The sequence below is a fragment of the Tamandua tetradactyla genome, chromosome 3 (genome assembly GCF_023851605.1).
Source record: "Tamandua tetradactyla isolate mTamTet1 chromosome 3, mTamTet1.pri, whole genome shotgun sequence".
In the NCBI taxonomy this organism is placed as follows: Eukaryota; Metazoa; Chordata; class Mammalia; order Pilosa; family Myrmecophagidae; genus Tamandua; species Tamandua tetradactyla.
In genome coordinates, this window is record NC_135329.1 from 193,163,372 (window position 1) to 193,177,240 (window position 13,869).

Here is a 13,869-nt window from a genome sequence, read left to right on the forward strand (position 1 = left end):
ATACCCTAATCCATTCTGAAAAGTATCCACAGAAAAGCAAGCCAGTCTGTTATTCCAGTTTCAGTCCAGATGCTAAAACGCCCTAGTGCCTAATTCTAAATTAAATTCTTACTGCATTCTCTGTCTCTTGCTTCAGTGAAGAAAGCGAACTTTGGGACCTCTCTACTACATGAAGAGTAATTTCTCTCCTTTCCTCCTCCTCCAACTCATGCTTTTGACAACGCTGCTTTCTCTTTTCTGAGCTGATTCACAGATTCTGAGTGACAAAGCCCTTCCTTAAGCCCCCTCTCCTGCCACGTGTGGCTACTTCTGCAGCATCCCAGTGACCAATGGAGCCGGGATGTTGTGGCTCCATGTATTGTGCCAGCATGACCCAAGAGACCTCCGGAGCCCTCTGTGCCCACAATGTCACCCTTGGGACAGCCACGTGTGGGAGCACCACCTCCACGGTGGAATGGAAGAACGTGAGGACCAGCAGGTCCCTCCTGGCAGGCCTATTATGGGCTCCATCCCTCCCCCAGCTGGCCAGCTCTGAGGAGCACCAGCCCCCACACCGTGAGCTTAATTACTTTCCAAGAGGATGGTTTGTAGCCGGACTTCCTCTTTTTCACAGAGAAAGCTGGGAGTGGGCAATGTAACAAAGGCAGGTTTTTGCAGAACTCAGGCAGGGGAGAAGCCATGCTGTGTTTCTGGTTCTGCGCCCATATGGGGAAGGGGTGTGGGAATTGGGGGCTGGGAAGCATGAGGGGTGGGAAGCTTGTGGACGGGTGTCAGAGAGAAACAAATCTCCATCTGAGTAATTCAAACATCCCCTAACAGGGCTCCCATTTAGACCCAGACATCTGAATTGATTTCTGAAAAATTAGAGGGGAAAAAGTGCCTCAAGGACTTTTCTACATGCACACACAGCCCTCTCTCCCCACTACCCACCCTGCCCATCCCCTGTCCCATCCACCTGACCCTGGAAGGACCTTCTCTGAAAAGATTCTCCTTTTCCAGTTTTGTAAAATATACTGGTTGGGAGGGGGTGTGAAATTTCTGTTGCTCACCCGATCCAAGGCTTTAATCCTTATTATCAGAATGTTCTTCTTCATGTCTAGCCTAAATCCCCGAAGCCATCTCCTCTACAGAAACTCACAAAAGTCTATCAGGCGCATCCTTTAATGTGATGGAATGAGATCTGGGTCCCCTCACTCCTTTGACTCCCCCTCCTTACCTCTCTGGGAAGATATCCCTTTGGTGTAAATGTGAGATGCACAGCAAGGGCTGTGTGACTGCTCAGGGCTCCTTTCTGAGAATCCTGAAAGGGCAAAGCCTGCTTTATGGAAGACTGTAGAGCTCCACTGGCTCACAGTGGCCAAAAGGGCTGGGCGTAGGAAAGGGTGAAGCCCAGAAGTGGGAGAAAGAAGAGAAAAGGGGTCAAGGGCAAGAAGGGACACCTGGGTGCCCATCCAAGACTGACAGTCTATAGGGAGCCTAGAGAAATGTTCTTTGTCACTGCCCTCCCACACTCGGAGCTGTGTGTCTATGGTTCCCTGAAATCATTTTCTTCCTGTAATGGACTTCAGTTGCTCTTTTCTGTAGTGCATAACGTGCCTACATGCGGATCACATTTATAAAAACCCTTCCTATATATTCAGGTAATTTCCAAATCATGCTTTCATCTTCTTTTCTTCAGAATGGCTCACTCTCCTCCTTTCACTTTCTTCCCCAACTGCAGGAGGAAGAAAGGAAACTCATAAATTGAGTATCTAACTTGAACTAGGAAATGAATAAAAGAAACATCCAGAAAATTTCCAGAAATTTTCTTATTTCATCCTCTCATCTACCCTTAGAGGTCAATATAATTTTATCACCCTTTTCTCAGATAAGGAAACTGAGTCTTGGGAGATAAGATGAGCTGCCATAAGTCCTAGAGCTGATAAATGGTAGTTGTTAGATGGAGCCCTAGATCTGTCAGACTCCTGAAGCCAGCATGTCCCCTGATTCCTTTAGCTCTGTGACTTAGCTAGGTATCTGACTCACAGCTGAACATAAAGAGAAAACAGCTTCATGTAGCCAATTTAGAAGGCTAGAGATACCCCTAGCTCTAGGGTCTGACTTATAACATGAGTCTACATAAGTGGAAGATGCCATGCAAAGGTGAGGGACTGCACAGAAACTTTAGCCATAGCACAGAACTCAAAAGCCTGGAAGGGCCCTGTTCTAGTTTGCTAGCTGCCAGAATGCAACACACCAGAGATGGATTGGCTTTTAATAAAAGGGGATTTATTTTGTTGGTTCTTCAGAGGAAAGGCAGCTAACTTTCCACTGAGGTTCTTTCTTACGTGGAAGGCACAGGATGGTCTCTGCTGGTCTTCTCTCCAGGCCCCTGGGTTCCAACAACTTTCCCCGGGTGACTTCTTTCCGCATCTCCAAAGGCCTGGGCTGAGCTGCAAGTGCTGAGATGAGGAATGCCGAGCTGCTTAGCTGTGCTACGTTGCGATCTCTCATTTAAGCACCAGCCAATTAAGTCAAACATCACTCATTGCAGCAGACACTCCTCCTAGCCAACTGCAGATGTAATTAGCAACAGATGAGGTTCATGTACCATTGGCTTATGTCCTCAGCAACAAGACTAGGTATGCTCACCTGGCCAAGTTGACAACTGAATCTAACTAACACAGGCCCCAATTCACCTAATAGTAGAACTTCCCTGGAAATTACAGTATGCACTGCCCAGGGCCCACAGTGGTATTGGGGATATATATTGTCAAAGGTGGTAGATTCCTTGATCTCTGCTTCCATCTTGAAAACCTAGCTGAATCCTGGAGAGATCTCTAAACTACATGAAACAGTATGGAGGCAATAACAGGCCATAGAATCACAGAAAATCAAGGCTAAACAGGATCTCAGAGTTCATTCATCTAGCTAGACGTTCTGATTCCAGCTCTGGAAAATTAGCAATCCAAAGAGGGAAAGTCTCCCAAAAGTTGAACTGTGACAGCAGGTGAACTCAACCTTCAGGTTCCTTGAACACCCATCCAGCACTCCTTCTACTCCACCAGCTGTCCCAGATCAGATGACCTCTTGAGGCAGTAAAGTGGCTGTCACAGGAAGCTCTAAAAAGCCCCAACACTCAACCCTATCTAGGAAAGCAATCCTTTCGACCCCTAATGTTACCAGCCTTCCTCCCACTTCAGCATCTTCTCGCTTGTGAAACACAGCCAGAGATGATTTCTGTTCCCTTCCACATCTCACCATCACAAATACACAGCCTAAGCATGAATTCTTCCCAATTGCCTCTTTGTTGTCTGAGTCAAAAAAGAGATGGAAAGAAGACTGCTATGTCAAAATGGCTAAGGGATAGTTTAAGAATAAAGTTAAGGATTTACAGAATGAGAAGGGTGAAGCCAACATCTCCATACAGAGCTTTAGAAGAATGAATAAAGCACAGAGGGAAGCCTAGCTGCCCATTAAATTTTGGGGAGTCCATTTCTCTGTCTCCAGCCAGGGCTCCATGACACTAATTCACCAGGGGCTCCTTTTCCAAGTCTCAGAAGTCCCTTGACAGACTCTGACTTCAGTTTTTGTTTGGGTTTTTCTTTTGTCCTCAAGAAGAAAAGAAACTAGAAGCTCAACTGATTGCTCTAGAGAGAACCTAAAACATTTTATCAGACCACTCTTTGCCTCGAAAACCCTCCAGAGAACCAAAAATTCCCTCCCAGCCCAGAGGAAGGTGAATATTCCTCATTCTGATAGTGCAAGAGCCTCCTCCAAGTTTGTCTGCTGCCCAGTGGTTTCCAAGTCAAGAAGTAACATCTGGTCAGCACAGTTTCCCTGCAAATGCTCAAGTATTGTCTTACCATGAAGGAGGTTATCTGACACAAAGATCTTGCTGCATGGGTCAGGAAAATATCCTGACAACCACAAAAAAGGTAAACAGAGACACCAAGCCCACATGAGTCAGGGCCAGCAGCAACACACAGCCTTTCTCCTGGCAACTTTGGGGTAGTTCTCAAATGTAAACACCTCTCGTTTCCCTCCCATTTTCCCCTTTTCTCTTTGTTTTCTTTTCTAAGGATTAAAATATTTCATTTTCATTGTTCCATAGATGGAAAGGGAGGCCCTTCTGAGCCAAAGCCAAGCTCTGTATGTTACTCATGGTTTGGAAATTACTTGAGATGCCCTGTCCCCACCTCCATCACCCTTCCCATACTGTTCCCCCAACCTCTCAGAGTTCTCCTGTCAGAGCCCAGGGAAGGCTGCTCCAGAAATAGTGAGGTTTTTTTTCCAATCCCACCTTGACCATCTGGAAGACAGAGAATGTTGGTGAATATATTGCCATCCTGTTTGAGACTAGGAGTGGGAGTTTCTGGGGGATGAGAACTGAGAAGAAGAGTCAGAGCTCCCCTAGGAGACTCTCTACAAGTTCTGATGTCTCCACATACCTTTGAGGCAGGGTCAGGATCCTATTTACTGAGTGGAGGTGAGGAAGACTACAAGCATCAGGGAGCCCTTCTTCCCTCTTAGACCATTTGGCCTCTAATAAGCTTCTGGAGGAAGCACAGGTAGCCAAAGAGAGATGGGGTGAAGTAAGAAGAAGGGACAGAGGGTTTTGCCCAGTGTGCTGGTTATTCTTCATTTCCTCCACTCTCTGTTTCCCATCCCATCCCAGATCCATTCTTTGCTTTGTTCTCTACCCTGGGAACCTGACCTCTGCATATGGCTTCACCCTGGCCACCTTGCCTCTGGCAGTTGGGTAAGTTCAGCCAGTGGGACAAGCAAGTAGGCAGCTGAAGAGTGAAAGGCAAAAGAGGTCAGGATTTCTCCCAGCTTCCCCCTTGTAATGCTGCATTTCTGGTAATAGCTACTTCCCTCCACAATTCCAGCTCCCCTTAGACAGCCTATCCTCCATAAGTCTAGCTCTCACCAAGCTCTGTAACACTTTTTCCTCCACCCCCTAGGAGTATTAAGAGCTTTCTGATGTTGCTGAACTCTGGGTGCCTCAACCTCACCTCTTTGCTTCACTAACATCCTGCCACACCTCTGTTAGCAGACCCTTCATTAAAGTCCTTTCATTTGAACCATCTTGGATAAATGTTATTTCCCACTATGTCCCTGATGGTCCCTCAGGTTCCCAGGGCAGAGAACAGAGCAGAGCATGGACTTGGGATGGGATGGGGGGTAATGGAGGAAGAAATGGAGAATAATGAGCACACTGGGCAAGACCCTGTGCCCCTTCTTCTTACTACACCCCATATCTCTATGTCTACCTGTGCTTCCTCCAAGGCAAGCATGGAGCCCCAAGGAGTTCTTATGGTGTTCAGAAGAGAAGTAGGTATAGCTGGGTTGACCACTTCCATACCAGGTAACTATGGGTAATGATTCCAGAACAATGGTTCTCAAAGTTTGGTCCCTGAACCAGCAGCATCAGCATCACCTAAGACTTGTCAGAAATGCAAATTCTTTGGCCTTAACCCAGATCTAAGGAACCAGAAACCCTGCTTTTGGTCCAGCAATTAGTTTTAACAAGCCCTGGTTGATCCTGAAACACAGTAAAGTTTGAGAAGTCTTGCTCTAGAACCTCAGGAGCTGCGGCTTCAATGTGAAGCCTCTCTCTCTCTTCCTTCCCCTATTTCCTCATATTCCCAAGGGAGATAGATGAGGAGCACCCATATTTTCCAAAATGACTAAAATTGGGCTCTTGCCCCATCTCCACTCTTCTAAAGACAACCCTTCAGGTGGCATTTACCATATGGGGTGGTGGCTTAGGCTAAAACAGATTATTGTAAGTGGACAGTCCTTTGCCACACTGTACAAAGGGGAGAGATGCTTTTTTGATGCCGTTTGGGTAGTTTGTGCTTGCTATGCCTGCTACTCTCTCAAATTCTTTGCACATAAACATAGACAATGAGCCCAGACTTGATCCTGAATCATATGAATCCAACAGCACCTTGGCTGCAGACACTAACTCTGCTGTCTTCTCGTTCTCTGCCCAGCTGTGTCACATGGACTGAAAAGCTGTACTTTTTAAATGTCTGCAAAGTTTTCTTAGGCTATCTCTGCGCACATATATCTCATTCTCACTCTCCTTATGCCAGCTGCTTGGGACCTATTTCATATTTGTAGTGGAAACACATGGACTCTGGGGAAAAACAGACTTCAGTTGAAATTCTACCTAGCTATCATACTAGCTGTGTGCCCATAACCAGTTACTTCATTTAGCATCAGTTTCCTTCATTTGTAAAATGGGGTAATAATATGTGTCTTTCATGATGGGGGTAAGGATGAATTAAGATGACATATACCTTAGAGTATGGATCATCGTACATAGTAGGTGTCAATAAATACTTTTCCCTTCTTTCCAGTCCTCACCCTCCTTGAAAACCACAGACCTGTATTTTCTATTGTTAAATCATGGAGGGTAGTAATAGGGAAAAACATGGGAGTTAAATTGCCTGCACATGCCCCAACTCTGGCACTTACTATCCATAGTCTTTGGGCAATTTACTTAATCTTGAGGTACTGCAATGCTCTCATCTGTAAAATGCGTATGATAATAGTACCTACTTCATTGTATTGTCATGTTTAAATCATAGCATATATAAAACCTAGCATGCCTAGCAAACACTCTATAGATGTCAATTTCTAATATTCATGGTTAATATTATTTGTATTATATATTCCAATGAAAAACTGAGACACATAAAACAGTGAACAAACGGAGACTACGGGACAGAATACTCAAAACTGGAGCCACACTAATGTTTATTTGTACCTTGCTCATCCCCAGTGTTTCAAAAAAATTAATATATATCTTTAGTGGAAGTTTAGGAAGTCAGAGGCAAGAACACCAGAAAATAAGGCATGAAGGATCTGGAAATAAATGGAAGAGAACCTGGAATGGTTTGGTGGTAAGAAAAATGTCAAAGCCAGCACAGAAACAAGGATTGGATCTTTGAAAGATCCTTGCTACCACATATTTCTCATCAGTGAGCCTGGAGAAACACCAGCCTGTTTACCATCCCTAACTATCTGTACAGTTATTGTATATATATTTTTTTTACATGGGCAGGCAGTGGGAATTGAACATGGGTCTCCGGCATGGCAGGCGAGAACTCTACCTGCTGAGCCACCATGGCCCAGCCTGTACAGTTATTGTCACCACCATTAACTGTGTTCACATCCTTCCCTATCATGAAAAGCCTTACCTTCTTTCTTCCCTTTCAAATACTTCAGAATCCAGGTCCACTTCCACTTCTTCTGGGACACTCGCTAGTAAATTCATCCCTCTCCTACCTCCTCACTTGTAGACCACCAATGTGGACTTGTGGTCAGCTCCACACCACTTAGCACAAATTCAACTTCATTCCTAACAGTCAGTTTGCTGTGGTTTCATAAGTGTAAGCTTTCTTTCACAAGCCAGTCATATGCTCCTTTCTGAGGACAAGAATGCCTCTTCCCTGGCTTCTGGGCCCAAGAATCAAATAAATTAGAGTGAGCCCCAAAGGAAACATAAACGGTATGTATAGTGGGCATATAAAAGCTTGAAATTTGCATTGATCCAATCAAGATCCAGTGTCCTTAGCTACTAGATGTTCCTTGCCTCAGATCCCTGGACAAGTGAAAATGGAAAAGGAAAATGCAGAAAGTATTCTTTTTCCATTTTAGGGATTCTCTCTGCTAGCATATTAGCCTGGATCCTAACCCCACCCTAATAAAAGCCTGTGATTCTCCCCAATCCCAGGATAGTGTATTGCATCTCTTTCTCTACTAGTAGAACACTGGACAGAGTTGTGAAGGGAACTTTCTCTTCAATGTCCCTCCATTCTCTTCTTCAGTCAAAAATTAATAGAGATATGTTGGATGATGAGATAGAAACCAAAAATATCTTAACAGATTAGAATATGGATCACAATTAACAAAGTTATGCACTAAGAAGGATAATTATAATATACCCTGGTGAATTTTACCAAATTTTCCAAGAAGAATTACCAATTCTGCTCAAACTATTATAAAACATTGAAGAAGAGGGAATACTGCCTAACTCATTCTATGAGGCCAACATCACCCTAAAACCGAAGCCAGATAAAGATGTTATAAGAAAAGAAAATTACAGACCAATTTCTCATATGAATATAGATGCAAAAATCCTCAAGAAAATACTTACTAATCAAATCCAACACCACATTAAAAGAAGTATACACTATGATCAAGTGGAATTTATCCCACCTATGCAAGAGTGGTGCAACATAAGAAAATCAATTAATGTAATAAATCAAATTAACAAAATGAATAGAAAAAAAAATCATCTTGATTGACTTAGAAAAGGAATTTGACAAAATCCAGCACCTCTTCTTTTTTTTTCTTTTTTTTTTTTTTTCAGGTGCAGCTTCATTCAGTGTTCCAACCTAGTTACATTACACTTAGGTATTATTGTGCTGTCCATTTTTGAGTTTTTGTATCTAGTCCTGTTGCACAGTCTGTATCCCTTCAGCTCCAATTATCCATTATCTTACCCTGTTTCTAACTCCTGCTGGTCTCTGTTACCAATGATATATTCCAAGTTTATTCTCGAATGTCGGTTCACATCAGTGGGACCATACAGTATTTGTCCTTTAGTTTTTGGCTAGACTCACTCAGCATAATGTTCTCCAGGTCCATCCATGTTATTACATGCTTCATAAGTTTAGTCTGTCTTAAAGCTGCATAATATTCCATCATAGGTATATGCCACAGTTTGTTTAGCCACTCGTCTGTTGATGGACATTTTGGCTGTTTCCATCTCTTTGCAATTGTAGATAATGCTGTTATAAACACTGGTGTGCAAATGTCCGTCTGTGTCTTTGCCCTTAAGTCCTTTGAGTAGATACCTAGCAGTGGTATTGCTGGGTCATAATCCATTCTGCCATTCTATGTCTTTTGATTGGGAAATTCAGTCCATTAACTTTTAGTGTTATTACTGTTTGGATAATATTTTCCTCTACCATTTTGGCTTTTGTATTATATATATCATATCTGACTTTCCTTCTTTCTGCACTCTTCTCCATACCTCTCTCTTCTGTCTTTTCGTATCTGACTCTAGTGCTCCCTTTAGTATTTCTTGCAGAGCTGGTCTCTTGGTCACAAATTCTCTCAGTGACTTTTTGTCTATAAATGTTTTAATTTCTCCTTCATTTTTGAAGGACAATTTTGCTGGATATAGGAGTCTTGGTTGGCAGTTTTTCTCTTTTAGTAATTTAAATATATCATCCCACTGTCTTCTAGCTTCCATGGTTTCTGCTGAGAAATCTACACATAGTCTTATTGGGTTTCCCTTGTATGTGATGGATTGTTTTTCTCTTGCTGCTTTCAAGATCCTCTCTTTCTCTTTGACCTCTGACATTCTAACTAGTAAATGTCTTGGAGAACGCCTATTAGGGTCTATTCTCTTTGGGGTGCGCTGCACTTCTTGGATCTGTATATTTAGGTCTTTCATAAGAGTTGGGAAATTTTCAGTGATAATTTCTTCCATTAGTTTTTCTCGTCCTTTTCCCTTCTCTTCTCCTTCTGGGACACCCACAACACGTATATTTGTGTGCTTCATATTGTCATTCAGTTCCCTGATTCCCTGCTCAAGTTTTTTCATTCTTTTCCCTATAGTTTCTGTTTCTTTTTGGAATTCAGATGTTCCATCCTCCAGTTCACTAATTGTAGCTTCTGTCTCTTTAGATCTACCATTGTAGGTATCCATTGTTTTTTCCATTTTTTCTTCTTTGTCCTTCACTCCCATAAGTTCTGTGATTTGTTTTTTCAGATTTTCTATTTCTTCTTTTTGCTCAGCCCATGTCTTCTTCATGTCCTCCCTCAATTTATTGATTTGGTTTTTGAAGAGGTCTTCCATTTCTGTTTGTATATTCAGCATTAGTTGTCTCAGCTCCTATATCTCATTTGAACTATTGGTTTGTTCCTTTGACTGGGCCATATCTTCAATTTTCCGAGTGTCATCCATTATTTTCTGCTGGTATCTGGGCATTTGATCAGATTTCCCTGGGTGTGGGACCCAGCTGGTTGAAAGGTTTTTCTGTGGAATCTCTGGGCTCTGTTTTTCTTTTCCTGCCCAGTAGGTGGCGCTCGTGGCACTCATCTGTCTGCGGGGCAGTCAGCCCGGGAAACCGCACGTGGAGGCGGGGGTCGCTGGCCGCCGCGGCTTCGGGGAGTGCCGGTCCAAATTGCCCAGCTGGCCCGAGACGCCAAGCGTGACAGGAGGGCCCCGCTATCCAACGTTCCCAGTCAGACCGGGGAGCCACGTGCGTGGAGGGGACCCCAGTCGCCAGCCGCCCCGGCCGGGAAAACACGCGCCCCTCGGGTATCTCACCGCAGTGGATTCTTCCTGCCCGTTCAGCCATTCCAGAATGGGGTACGCTGTCTTTTTGGTCTCTGTCGTGACTCCGGGAGCTGTTTCGTATTGTTTCTGTTTCTTTAGTTGCTTTTCTGGAGGAGGAACTAAGACCCGCGTGTCTTACTAAGCCGCCATCTTCTCCGGAAGTCCCCCAGCACCTCTTCTTGATAAGAAAATATTTAGAAAAATAGGAATAGAGGGAAACTTCTTCAACATGATAAAGATCATCTAGGAAAAGCCAATACCTAACATCATACACAATGGTGAAAGAATGAAAGCTTTCCCTATAAAATCTCAAATAAGACAAGGATATCCAGTGTCACACTGTTATTCAACATTATATTGTAAGTTCTAGTCAGAGCAGATAGGCAAGAGAAAGAAATGGGAGGTATCCAAATGGGGAAGGAAGAAGTAAAACTTTCACTATTTGCAGATGACATGATCTTATATACAGAAAGTAATGAAAAAATCTACAACAAATCTGCTAGTGATAACAAATGTATTCAGCAAAATAGTGGAGTACAAGTCAACAAGCAAAAATCAGTAGTGTTTGTATACATTAGTAATGAGCAATTTGAGGAGGAAATCAAGAAAAAAATTAATTTACAATAGCAACGGAAAGAATCAAGTATCTAGGAATAAATTTAACCGAAGATGTAAAGGTCTTACACAGGGATAACTACAAAACATTGCTAAAAGTAATTAAAGAGGACCTAAATAAATGGAAGGACATGCTGTGTTCATGGATCAGAATACTGAATATCATTAAGATGTCAAATCAACTCAAAGAGATTTACAGATTCAATGCAGTCCCAGTGAAAATCCCAGTAGCCTCCATTGCAAAAATGGAAAAGTCAATCATCAAATTTATATGGAAGGGTGAGGGATCTTAAATGGGAAGGGTAAGAGGACCCAAATAGCCAAAAACATCTTGAAAGAGTTGGAGGACTTACACTTTCCAATTTTAAAACTTATTGCAAAGGGTCAATAATCAAAACACTATGGTGCTAGCACAAAGACAGACATACGGAATCACATTTAGAGTTAAGAAATAAACCATCACATCTATGGCTAATTGATTTTTGACAAGGGTGCCAAGTGCACATAATGGGAAAAGAATAGTCTTTCCAACAAAAGGGTGCTGGGAAAACTGGGTCTCCATATGTAACAGAATGATGTAGACCCCTACATCATGCTATATACAAAATCAAACTTACAATGAATCAAAAATCTAAATATAAGAAGCAAAACTATATAACTCCCATTAGGAAAACATCTTCAGGACCTTGTATTGGACAAAGGTTTCACCTACTTTATACCAAAAGAACAAACAATAAAAGAAAAAGTATAACTGGGACTTCATCAAAATTAAAGTATTTTGTTTATCATCTTCATCATGTAAGTCAAATGACAACCTACAGAATGGGAGAAAATATTGGGGGACCACATTTCTGATAGGCATTTAATATCCAGAATATACAACTCAACAACAACAACAAAAAAGAAAACAATCCAATTTAAAACTGGGAAAAATACTTAAATAGACAATTTTCCCAAAAGAATAGCCAAATGGCCAATAAGCACATGAAAAGATGTTCGAAATAACTAGCCATCAGGGAAATGCAAAACAAAACCATAATGAGAGACATCTCTGCTACGCTGGGCAGAGGGCGGAGGCGATCTCCGCTCGCGCATGAGCACTATAGTCTTCCCGCCTCCAACAATATGGCGGAGGGCAAGTAGCAAGGGGGGTGGGTTGAAGCCGCTGGAAGCCGGGCTGCTGCCAGAGAGGGCTGCAGGTGAAAGTTTGGGGGCAGCGGGCTGAGGCTGGCGCGAAGCTATTCCCGGGGAGCGTTGTTGGCTACCGGTGAAGAAGTTCCTCCTCCAGAACAGTTACTAGGGGAATAGAAACGATACAGAACAACTCCCGGAGCCACAACAGAGATCAAAAAGACAGTGTACCCCATCCTGGAACGGCTGACTGGCTGAGAGAACCCGCTCCGGTGAAATCGCTGAGGGGTGCAGGCTTCCCCGGGCAGGGCGGCAAGCAGCCGGAGTCCCTCCCTTCCTTCTTCCCGGGCCAGCTGGCAGAACTGGGCAGGCGGTCCCCTCAAGCCGCGGTGGCTGGCACCTCCATCGCGCGGCCCCCCAGACCAACTGGGAGAATGGGATCGGAAATCCCCAGGCCGCGGGGAATGGTGACCGGGGGGCTCCCTTCCAAACACGTAACTCCCCGGTCCGGCTGGGAACGGTGCACTCTCCCGGGCCGCAGTGGCTGGTGCCCTCCCGCCACACTTGGCGCCCCGCGCCGACTAGGAAATTCAGACGGGCATTCTCACGGGCTGCGGACACTGGCGACACTCCCCGCGTTCGGACCCCTGGGCCGGCTGGCACTCTTCCAAGCCGCTTCGGCTGGCAAACCTCCCCCAGGGCGAGAGTTTTCCAAAGTTAAAGGACCCACAGCACCTTTTACTGGTGGAACTGCAGACAAACGTGTGCCACGAGCGCCACCTACTGGGCAGGATAAGAAAAACAGAACCCTGAGGTTTCACAGAAAAATCTTTCAACCTGTTGGGTCCAACACCCAGGGAAGTCTGACTAAAGGCCCAGATGCCAGCAGAAGATAACGGATCATGCTTAGAAAATTGAAAATATGGCCCAGTCAAAGTAACAAACCAATAGTTCAAATGAGATACAGGAGCTGAGACAACTAATGCTGAATATACAAACAGAAATGGAAAACCTCTTCAAAAACGAAATCGATAAATTGAGGGAGGACATGAAGAAGACATGGGCTGAGCAAAAAGAAGAAATAGAAAAACTGAAAAAACAAATCACAGAACTTATGGAAGTGAAGGACAAAGTAGAAAAGATGGAAAAAACAATGGATACCTACAATGATAGATTTAAAGAGACAGAAGATAGAATTAGTGATTTGGAGGATGGAACATCTAAATTCCAAAAAGAAACAGAAACTATAGGGAAAAGAATGGAAAAATTTGAACAGGGTATCAGGGAACTCAAGGACAATATGAAGCGCACAAATATACGTGCTGTGGGTGTCCCAGAAGGAGAAGAGAAGGGAAAAGGACGAGAAAAACTAATGGAAGAAATTATCACTGAAAATTTCCCAACTCTTATGAAAGACCTAAAATTACAGATCCAAGAAGTGCAGCACACCCCAAAGAGAATAGACCCAAATAGGTGTTCTCCAAGACACTTACTAGTTAGAATGTCAGAGGTCAAAGAGAAAGAGAGGATCTTGAAAGCAGCAAGAGAAAAACAATCCATCACATACAAGGGAACCCAGTAAGACTATGTGTAAATTTCTCAGCAGAAACCATGGAGGCAAGAAGACAGTGGGATGATATATTTAAATTACTAAAAGAGAAAAACTGCCAACCAAGACTCCTATATCCAGCAAAATTGTCCTTCAAAAATGAGGGAGAAATTAAAACATTCTCAGACAAAAAGTCACTGAGAAAATTTGTGACCAAGAGACCAGC

General features: G+C 43.5%; 1 pseudogene; it reads left to right on the top strand.

Moving 5' to 3' along the window:
* Positions 1-368: 368 nt before the first annotated feature.
* LOC143675866 (potassium-transporting ATPase alpha chain 2 pseudogene) overlaps positions 369-13,869 on the top strand; it is a 47,416-nt pseudogene continuing 33,915 nt past the window's right edge.